This window comes from Dryobates pubescens, chromosome 4 (genome assembly GCF_014839835.1).
Source record: "Dryobates pubescens isolate bDryPub1 chromosome 4, bDryPub1.pri, whole genome shotgun sequence".
Classification (NCBI taxonomy): domain Eukaryota; kingdom Metazoa; phylum Chordata; class Aves; order Piciformes; family Picidae; genus Dryobates; species Dryobates pubescens.
This window is the reverse complement of record NC_071615.1, coordinates 32,744,544-32,755,660: the sequence shown is the minus strand read 5'-3', so window position 1 is coordinate 32,755,660 and position 11,117 is coordinate 32,744,544.

Below are 11,117 nucleotides of genomic sequence, written 5' to 3'. Positions count from 1 at the left end.
GTGCTTGTTTGAAAAAGCCCTTTGAAAGCAGTAATTAGGGGCTAGCAAGCAGCAAAATTCCATTTCCAAAATGCTGCAGCTGACAGTGGGTGTTGCTTGGAACACAGCTTAGTGCAGACAGGACCTGCCTCCTGTGCCCACGCTGTCCTCTGCTCCACAGAGGCTGAGAGCAGCCAGAGCAGAGCAGGCAGCAGCTCCTGCCCAGCCTCAAACCACACCACATGGGCAAGGCAGAGCAAAACCTGCCCCAAAGTTGCTGTGCCAGTGTCCTGGTTTTCACACAGGCTTCAGCTGGGAGGTCTGACAGCATTTGTTGAGAATCACAGAACTGATTGGGTTGGAAAAGCCCTCCAAGATCATCCAGTCCAACCAGCCCTTCCCAGAGCTGGTCTTCACAGTGGATCAGAAGCTGATCAGTGAGATTGGACGTGCCAAGGACTTGTACTACAGAAAGGTGACCTTGGCTGCTGCTGCTCTTCTGGCCCTCATTGTCTGCATCCTAGTTACAGGGTTACACCTGGTCTGGAGAGCAGGGCTGGAGATGTTGATAAACTGATAAATAAGGAGGCCTAACACCAAGCTTGGATTGGTTACATTGCTGGTTTAGAGAATCACAGAATTGTTTGGGTTGGAAAAGCCCTCTAAGATCATCCAGTCCAACCTGCAACCCAGCACTACCATGGCCACTATACCATGTCCCCAAGTGCCATGGCCACACATTTCTGGAACACCTGCAGGGATGGGGACTCCACCTGGGCAGCCTGTGCCAATCCCTGACCACTCTTGTAGCAATTAAATTGTTCCTGATCTCCAATCTAAAGCTCCCCTGGCACAATTCCAGGCCATTTCCTATGAGAGAGGTAAAAAGCATCTATCAAAACTCCCTGAGCTGAAGGATGGTAGAACCAGCTTCTCTGGATTGATTCCTTTGGCTTCAGCAGCAGGAGTTCCATTGCCACAAAAAGATCCAAACCCCAGGTTTGGAACCTGGCAGTCAGACAAGACACCCAAACCCCTCCTCAAACTGGTCCCCAAGGTGACACAGAAATGTCCACATGCTAAAGAAGCCTCTTTGGCCCTACTCAGACAGCAGCCACAGAGAACCTTCCCCCTTTCCTCTTCAGCAGCTTTATTCCATCACCACCCACCTGAATTGAGACACAAATACCTGAGTGGTGGGAAGCCCACTGGTGCCAGCAGTGCCAGCCTAAGGAGGGGGCTCCACGGCAAGCAGCAGGAGTCAGGACCCGTGGGAATCAGCAGCTGGAGGAGCAAAGGCAGCACGAGAGGAGGGGGTGTGTGGCTGGGTGACACAGCCTCTGCTTTTATGGCTTCTGCAGGCTGGAGGGAGGAGCCCACAGCCTGGAGAAGAGGCAGGGACTCAGGCATAGCATCCCAAAGGGAGACAGGAATAGTGTGCCAGGGGTGACACAGTGCTTGGCAGCAGCAGAGGGAAGGTGTGACCAATCAACCCTGGGTTTGACATGCATGGAGAACCTGTGCCATACCAACCCAGAGTGTGAAATGAGAGCAGAACCTGTGCCATACCAACCCAGAGTGTGAAATGAGAGCAGAACCTGTGCCACACCAACCCGGAGTGTGAAATGAGAGCAGAACCTGTGCCATACCAACCCAGAGTGTGAAATGAGAGCAGAACCTGTGCCATACCAACCCAGAGTGTGAAATGAGAGCAGAACCTGTGCCACACCAACCCAGAGTGTGAAATGAGAGCAGAACCTGTGCCACACCAACCCAGAGTGTGAAATGAGAGCAGAACCTGTGCCATACCAACCCAGAGTGTGAAATGAGAGCAGAACCTGTGCCATACCAACCCAGAGTGTGAAATGAGAGCAGAACCTGTGCCATACCAACCCAGAGTGTGAAATGAGAGCAGAACCTGTGCCACACCAACCCAGAGTGTGAAATGAGAGCAGAACCTGTGCCATACCAACCCAGAGTGTGAAATGAGAGCAGAACCTGTGCCACACCAACCCAGAGTGTGAAATGAGAGCAGAACCTGTGCCACACCAACCCAGAGTGTGAAATGAGAACAGAACCTGTGCCATACCAACCCAGAGTGTGAAATGAGAGCAGAACCTGTGCCACACCAACCCAGAGTGTGAAATGAGAGCAGAACCTGTGCCACACCAACCCAGAGTGTGAAATGAGAACAGAACCTGTGCTCTGTCTGCCTCTGTATTACTGCAGGTAAGATTTGGGGGGAGACACTGGAACAGGTTGCCCAGAGGGGCTGTGGATCCATGACAATCTGACATGGAGGAATCAGGAGGAGCACCACAGTTGCCCAGCTCAGGTGGTCAAACAGTTTTGGCTCCCATGGCTTTCATTAGAGATTTTCTTTCCCACTGGATATTTGTCAGTGTGGTTTTAGTTGCCTTTTTAGACACTGAATTCTGCTTTAGCTGAAACAGTTCTCTGTAAGGTCTTCCAGTACATGAAGGGGCCTACAAGAAAGCAAGGAAGGAACATTTTGCAGTGGCTTGTGGTGATAGAACAAGGAGGAATGGATTGAAGCTTGAGGAAGGAAGATTTAGGCTGGAAACTAGGAAGAAATTCTTGACCGTGAGGGTGGGGAGACACTGGAACAGGTTGCCCAGGGAGGCTGTGGATGCCCCCTCCCTGGAGGTGTTCAAGGCCAGGTTGGATGAGGCCCTGAGCAAGCTGGGCTGGTGGGAGGTGTCCCTGCCCATGGCAGGAGGTTGGGACTGGATGATCTCGAAGGTCCCTTCCAACCCAAACTATTCTCTGAATCGAAGAGTGTATGAAATCCATAGCAGGGTGAGCATGGGGAGGCTCACAGCCTCCCCAAAGGAAGGGTGGAATAGTTTGGCAGGTATTGGAACAGGTTGCCCAGGGAGGTGATGGAGTCACCATGCCTGGAGGTGTCCAAGAAATGTGTGACTGTGGCACTCTGGGCCATGGTTTGATGGCCATGGTGTTGTTGGGTTGCTGGTAGGACTGGATAATCTTAGAGGGCTTTCCCAATGGCCACACAAGGTGTCTTAAGTTAAGCAGCAGGACTGGACTAGATGCTCTCCAGAGCTCCCTTCTAACCCCTGGCATTCTGTGGTGCTACCTTTCCACAACAGCTGCAGTGCTTTGTCATTTTCCTGTTGTCCTTCATTCTCCCACATTCCTCTTTCATCACTGCTGGGAAACGGAGCCGGTGGTGGTGTGGAGAGAGCAGCCTGGCTGGCAGAGCTGGGCAGCAAGCTCTGCTCCTTGCCCTAGCCAGGGCTGCAGCCTTCTACTCACTCCTGCTGAGATTCACAGAATGCTTCGGGTTGGAAGGTCAAGATGACTCAAAGGTCACTTTGTCCAACGACCCTGCAGTCGCAGGGACACCTCCAACTACATCAGGCTGCCCAGGGCCACATCAGGACTGATCGCTGCCTGCAGAAGAAGGCAGTGCTCACATCCTGGCTGGGCCACATTCAGCAGACACCACTACAACATCTCCTTTGTTTCGCTTCCACCCAAGGCCCCAGAGGCTGCCAACCACGCAGTCGCTGCCTGCCAGGCTGCGCAGTCCAACCCCTGCTGCAGGCGCAGTGCTGCGCCTGTGCCTCCCTGCCCTGCCCAGCCCAGCCCTTCCCAGCAGCCTGCAGCCCCCCAGCCGAGCCCTGCAGGCCTGGCACCCATCCCACTCCCACCGGCTCCCACTGACACCAGTGGTGGTGTGGCTCTGGGTGCTCAGAGCACTTGCAGTCCCTCCTCTGTGGCCCTCATGCTATGTGTTGGTGCAGGGGTGTTTCAGGAGCAATGCAGATGTGCCCACCAGCATTGCCACCTTCAGGTGATGCCCTGCTGGTATCCTCTTCCCCTCATCCATTCCAGCTTAAAGCTGTCTTGATCAGTCCCAGAAGCTTGCACTTTTCTCCCCTGGGACAGGTGGATCCCCTCAGGCCCCAGCACACTTCAGGATGTGGTTCAGTGGCCATGGTGGCATTGGGTCAACGGTTGGACTGGATGATCTCAGAGAGCTTTGCAAAACCCAACAGTTCTGTGGTTTAATCCCCACCACTCTGCTGGAGGCTCTAGTCCTGGAGCTAGGTATTGATGTCCTGAGCTTGCCTGGATAGTGATCTCCCAAGGGCTCCTCCCACCCCTGGAGCACATCACATGCTTTCTTCTCTTCTCATTGAGCTCAGACTTCTTGTTGCAACAGCATTTGTTCCTCCATGAGCTAGCAGGAATGGGCAGTAGTCTGAAGGTCACAGCAGGCTCTTCAGTTGTGTGGTGATGGCCCAGGGAAGCAGCAACATTCCCTGAAATGAGGCTCAGGCCTGCAGCTGGGTGCTCCTGCTCCTGGAGGGCATCCCCACCGACCAGGGCTTGTCACTTTTTCTTCTTCAGGTCTTCAGGCAGGTTTTGGTGGCAGGGGTTGGTCTCTCTGACCTTGGCAAGACTGCTTGCACAGGTTCCTTCGCTATCTCTCGATGTGCTTCACCTGTCAGACCCAGGCCCTCACAGCTGCTCTGTAAGGTTATCTGAGGGTGGGGAGGGGTTTATGTGGCCATACCACTGTGACCCACTTCCAGCCCTTGTGATGCTGCATCCCTCCTGGTACAAAGCAGTTCCTCCCAGTGGCAGGAACACAAGCAAAACAGGCTAGGAAGAAGAGCCTGTCCCTGCAGCTGCTGCCTCACACCAGCAGGAAGAGCGGAAGCCTCCAGGTGGGTAAGAGAAGCACACAGAGGATCTGAAGAGGAAAGGTTTCTGGGCAGTGCTGTTGGTGAGGATGCACAAAGCCTTAGTCCAGGAGGCTGACAAGGTGGCTGCCCTCTGCTAGGTGTCTGCCCAAGCGTGGCAGGAGCAGTTCTGCAGGCAGCCAAAGCAAAAACGCTTGCACAAGAGTTATTAGCTATTGGACAAGCAGGTGACAGCAGGGAGGCTTTGATAGCTCTCTGATGAAATGAGGAACCAAACTGTTTACAAGAGTCACTTAGCAAACCTTGCCAAGGGCCTGGTGAAATCAACCCACGTGGTTGGTTAGTGGCAGGATTCTTAACCCAGAGGCTTTGCCTTGAGAGGCTGTAAGCAGGAGGGAGTTGGTTGTCACCCATGACTAAGCTCACAGGACAGCAGCCATGCTGAGGGGTGTTCTGCTGAGAGCTGGGGAGATTTCTTTGCACCTTGTGTCTTCATCCTCAAAGAGGACAAAGCTCCTTCCTGGCAGCTCCTGTCTGCTCAGGTCCATCCCCATCTCCTCTCAGACCCTGCTGTTGAGCATGGGCTGGTTCAAACTAGCCTCCAACGGGATCCCTGAGCTTGTTGCTGTCTCCTTTTATCCCAGTTTGGGATCTGGGTTGGATCCTAGACTTGGATTTAAGGCCACACATTCCTTGATGCTCCCTGTGCACAGCTCTGCTCTTCAGAGGGGTCAGCTTGGGAACCCTGCTTAAAAGTCCAGGTCTAAATCCCAGGGAACATGCCTGGCCCTGGGAGTGGGGGAGACAAAGAGGGGAGGTTCAGACTAGGTGTAAGGAAGAAGTTGGTTACAGTGAGAGTGGTGAGAGCCTGTCTCAGGTTGCCCAGAGAGATGGGAGATGCCCCATCCCTGGAACCACTGCAGGTCAGGTTATCTGGGGCTGTGAGCAACCTGCTCTGGTTGTAGATGTCCTTGATGTCTGCAGGGGGGTTGGACTAGATGAGCTTTAGAGGTCCCTTCCAACTCATTCCATGGTATGTGGAACCTTTCTTTAGTAGAAGGGTTGAGTTCATGCAGGTGTTACCATCCTTAGCAGCTCCATGGCACCACCTGCAGCTTTCCCAGCATCTCAAACAGGCTTCACTTTCCCACTTTCTGCTCTCCTGTCTCTAGAGCAAACCCAGAGGACCAAAGGAGAATTTGGTAGCAGAGGTTTACACAAGGTAAGGAGCAGCCCATGCTGTAGGCATGAATTCACCAAAGGACAAACACACAAAGCAGAGACTTCCTCATGGTAAGGCGCTTCTGAGAGGGGGGAATGGATTGAAGCTTGATGAGGGCAGATTGAGACTGGAGATGAGGAAGAAATTCTTGACAGTGAGGGTGGGGAGACACTGGAACAGGTTGCCCAGGGAGGTTGTGGATGCCCCCTCCCTGGAGTGTTTCAAGGCCAGGTTGGATGAGCAAGCTGGGCTGGTGGGAGGTGTCCCTGCCCAAGGCAGGGGTTTAGAACTGCATGATCTTGAATGTCCCTTCCAACCCCAACCATTCTAGGATTCTGTATCATCTTTGGGCCATGCCTGACACTTTCTTGGAATGATTGCCACTCCCTCCCTGTGAAGGCCAAAGCAGAGGGATGATGAGCTCCAGTGATGCCATGCTAGATCCAGAACCTGCTCACACAGCCCTTCTGCTCAAGCCTTGCTAAAGCAGGCCTCAAACTGCCACCAACACAGGCCACTCACAGAGCAGAAACATGCTAATGAGGCATGGAAACTAACACAGGAGCAGGTTTGTTAGTCCCAAGGGCACCCACAGCAGCATGTGGTGACAAAAGCAGTTTAGGTGCACTCAAAATCCAGTGTCCTTGCTGCAAGGTTCTCACCAAGAGGTGAATGCTTCTGCATGAATGTGCCTGCTCCTGCAGAGCTGGGCAGGCTGGGGCAGCTCTCCTTTGCTGAACAGAAGATCACCTACAGAGGAAGGACCTGGAGAAGGTATCAAGGCTCAACACACAATGTTCAGAGGGACTTCCAGTTGGCAGCCACGGCTGCTAGGACGCTTCTGCACTCTAAAGCTAGCAGGAGTAGTGAGGCAGCTCTTGCTGCAAGAGGTCACAGAACAGGTCTCATTTTGTTGCAAAATCTGTGGGGAAGGCAAATATGCAGATCAACTGCAAGGTTCAGAGAGCAGCCAGAGACAAAGTTGTAGCTGAGGTGCAGATTTGTCATCAGCTGTGTTTGATCCTGCTGCCAGGAATGTCTCAGCTGCTCAGGCCATCAATTTCTACCCCAATCATTTTGTCAGCACTAGCAAGGGCACAGCTCTGGAGTCACAGCACCTTAGCAAGCTGAGAACTCTTGTGTTGTAGGCTAGTTATCAGCCACCTCAGGCAGCTGATCTCACACAGCCTCAACATCCTCCTGCTGAGGAGGAAAGGAGCCTCCTTTCACCACCTTCTGGCAAGTTTTGACCCACATAGCTGGAAAAGGGCAGGTTGAGCTGGCAGGCAGAGGCCCAGGCGCTGGGTGTACAAGACACACACCTGTGTGCTCACCGAGGGGAGCCACTTGTCCCTAAGAATTCTTTTACAGCTCTCAGAGAAACAAAACAAACCTGCAGAGTCTGTCTCACTGGTTTCAGAGCTGCATCCAGCTGGTCTCACTACCATTCAGGAAAAAAGAATAATAATAATAATAATATATAAGCCACACACAAGAAAGAACTGTTGCAAGAGTAAAGAATCTCCTTTGGCATGTGTTCATCTGAATATGGATTGATTTGAAGTTGGAGCATAGCTGGGTAGGGAAAAGATTTCTCTCTTCTGGTCCATTTTTGGATTCTTGTTTACAAGGCAGCAGTTCTAAAAAAAGAACAAGAAAAAAGTAGATGAATTCTACACTGTCTTTACCTTTGGCTTTATGCCTATGATCTGACTGAGACCCTACTACAGTGAAGAAAGGAGAAGGAAGAGTTCCTCTGTGGCCCCAAGATTTCCCTGAAGTCCTCTGTGGCCCCAAGATTTCCCTGAATTGTGAAGCTTTCAAGAAAAACAAGCATTTATTAAAGCCAGCTCCTGATGGAGCAGGTCCAGAGGAGAGCCACAAAGATGATCGGGGGCTGGAGCGCCTCTGCTACAAGGATAGAATGCAGGAGCTGGGGTTGTCCAGCTGGAGAAGAGAAGGCTCCAGGCAGACCTAACAGCAACCTGCCAGTACCTGAAGGGGCTACAAGAAGGCTGCAGAGGGACTGTTTGCAGGACAAAGGACAATGGTTTGAAATGAGAGCAGAGCAGATTAAGATTGGACGTGAGGAACAAGTTCTGTACCATGAGGGTGCTGGAACACTGCAACAGGTCGCCACAGGGAGGTGGTTGAGGTTCTGTCTCTGGAGATATTCAAGGTGAGGCTGGAGAAGGCTATGAGCAAGCTGCTCTAGTGGAGGATGTAGAGGGATGCAGAGGGAGTGGACTGGGTGACCTTTGGAGGTCACTTTCAACCCAAACCATTCTAGGATTCTATGAAAAGGATCAGCATAACCTCCCCTCCTTCCTACAGTTTCTTCTCTCAGCCAACTCCTGTGGCACAGCTGCATAGCCTTCACATCAATTTTTGAGGAAATCATTAAATTGTGAGAAAAAAGCTCTGAAGAAGTCCACAGCGTTGAGCCATGAAATGTAAGGAAGACAAAGTTGGACATAAAGCCTGCAGAGATGCTGCCAGGCAGCAGCTGAAGGATCAAAAGGAAGAACATGAAGGTAGAAAGATAAAAACATCTCAAGGGGGGGAAAAAATGAGGTGGAAGATGGTAGCACCAAGCAGCTGCCACAGGGAGCATCAGAAGTTGCCTCATTTCCATCTGCCTAGCACAGCCTCTGCAGGCAGCCAAGAGGCTAATTCAGCAGGTGATCTGGCTGGGTATCTTCATATTCCTGCTCTACAAGTGTGCAGATTTCATAGAATCCCACAATGGCTCAGGTTGGAAGGGACCTCAGAGCTCATCCTTCCAACCTCCCCACCATGGGCAGGGACACCTCTCAACTAGCCTCAGCTGCTCAAGGCCTCATCCAGCCTGGCCTTCAACACCCCCAGGGAGGAGGCAGCCACAGCCATTCCAGACTCTCACCACCCTCCTACTAAAGAACTTCTTCCTCAGCTCCAGTCTAACCCTGCTCTGCCTCAGCTTCAAACCATTCCCCCTTGTCCTGTCTCTAGACACCCTCAGGAAAAGTCCCTCTGCAGCCTTCCTGTAGGATCCCTTCAGGTACTGGCAGGCAGCTGAAGGGCCCCCTGGAGTCTTCTCTTCTCCAGGCTGAACACCCCCAGCAGGGGTGCTCCAGCCCTTGGATCATCTTTGTGGCCTCCTTTGGACTTTCTTCTTAGGAACAGCAGAGTAGGACTGAGCAGCAGTTCAGCAGAAGAACTCTTTGGCTGTTTTGATTTCACAGCTCCTATGCTTGCTCAAGACCCCATTCAACCTGCCTTTGAGCAATTCCAGGCTTGGAGCCACCTCCACAACTTCCCTGTCAACCAGAGCAATAATTGCTCCAAACCCTTGGTTAAACTGCCTTGTCCTCTTGGGTTTTTGTTTTACTGATTCTTAAAAAAAAAACACAAACCTTTGCTCCTCTGCACAGGCTACTAATTAGATTTTTAGATGAAGATATGATTGCCCTGGATTTTAATCTCTGAGCTGCCTTTGGACCTAGCTGGGAATCACTGAGCAGGCTCAAGCAAACATCTAGAATGAAACCCCAGGGTGTGCCAGGAAGCTTTGATGAAAGGGAGTGCCACAGGGATCTGAAGTCTACAGTCCCCACAAGGGAAGAGGGAGGCTGCAGCCTTGACATGGCCCATAACAGCAAAGACACCTGGAGCCAGAAACCCGGTCTGCAGCATGGTGAGGGTTTCACAGGGTTTCTGTAGGTCCCATGTCTCAGTCTGGAGGCACTGACAGCAGGCATCAGGCTACATTGCCCACCTATGGAGGCAGGTGGCACAGAGCCCTTCAGCCAGCCAAAGAAGAGTCCTGGCAATCGTCTCTGGAGTAGAAACCTCTTTAACCATGGCAAGTGGCACCAGGTAGTCCTCAAATTGCTTGTCCAGCACAGGTGCTCTGTCAGCATGCAGTGAAGAGCAGCTGAGGGACCTGGGGTGGTTCAGCCTGGAGGAAAGGAGGCTGAGGAGAGACCTTCTGCCCCCCCATAACTGCCTGAAAGGAGGCTGGAGCCAGGTGGGGGGTGGCTGCTTCTCCCCAGTAACGAGTGACAGGAGAGGAAATGGCCTCAAGATGCACCGGGGGGAGGTTTAGGTGGGACATGAGAAGAGGGTTCTCAAAGCCAGGCACAGGGTGGCCAGGGAGGTGGCTGAATCCCCATGCCTTGGAGAAATAGGCAGAGATGTGGTGCTGAGGGCCACGGTTTAGCCCCAGCCTCGGCAGAGTTAGAGAATGGTTGGGCTGGGTGATCTTAGAGTCCGTCTTTTCCAGCCAAACCCATTCTGTGGTTCCACGATTCTACGAAGCATTTGCTCTGGCCCTCCACCCTCACGTCTCGCTGCCGGTGATGGGTGCTTGCCCCATTCCTGGAGCTGCCCATCACACCTCTCGAACAGGCAACACGGCAGGCCACCAGTGCCAGCCCTGCACCCCTGGAACGCCCTCGCGGGCTCCCGAGCTCTTCCCGGCTCACAGCGCCGAGAGGCCGCTCGCCTCCGGGCCGGGATTCCCCGGGGCCAGCCGCCGGGGCGGGCAGAGGCCGCGGGGCGCTGCCGGCGCAGCCCCGCCTGCGCTTCCCCCCGCGCCCCGCTCGGCTCCTCCGCACAGCCCCCCCCGGGCCCGTCCCTCCCGCGGCCCCGCGGCGGCCTCGCGCCGCCCCCGCCGCCCCGCCCGGCTTCCGGGCCCGCGCGCAAGTGGGGCAGAGGTGAGGGCAGGCGGCAGCGAGCCGGCGGCGGCGGCCCGGGTAAGCGGTGCCCCGCAGGGCGGGGGGGCTGGCCTCGGCTCGGGGGGGCGCGGCGCCGGGGCAGGGGCCGCCCGCAGCGCTCGGCTGTCTTCTTAGTCCAGAGCCCGGCTCCGTCCGCTTGAGCATCCCCGAGGCAGCCCCTGGCGCCGGCCCGAGCTGCTCGGGGTACCGCCGCGGTGCGGCCCGGGCCCCGCTCCGCCCTGTCGGGGCTCGGGCCGCGCTCGGCCGGCAGGGGCTCGGGTGGTGCAGCAGGCGCGTCCGGGGCCCGCTGCCCTGGTCGGCGGCTGCGGGGGGCAGCGAGCTGCGGCGCCGTGGGCTCCGGCCGTGCCTGGCTGCGGGGGGTGAGTGAGTCCGCTGCCCCAGTGAGCCTCGGGCGGTGGGGCCCCGGGGCTGGCCTGTTGGGACGGAAGGCAGCAGGACTCGAGTGGGTTTGTCGCGACGTACCCGGAGAAAGCTCCGATAGCCGCCGGGTTGTGTGGGTGCCTT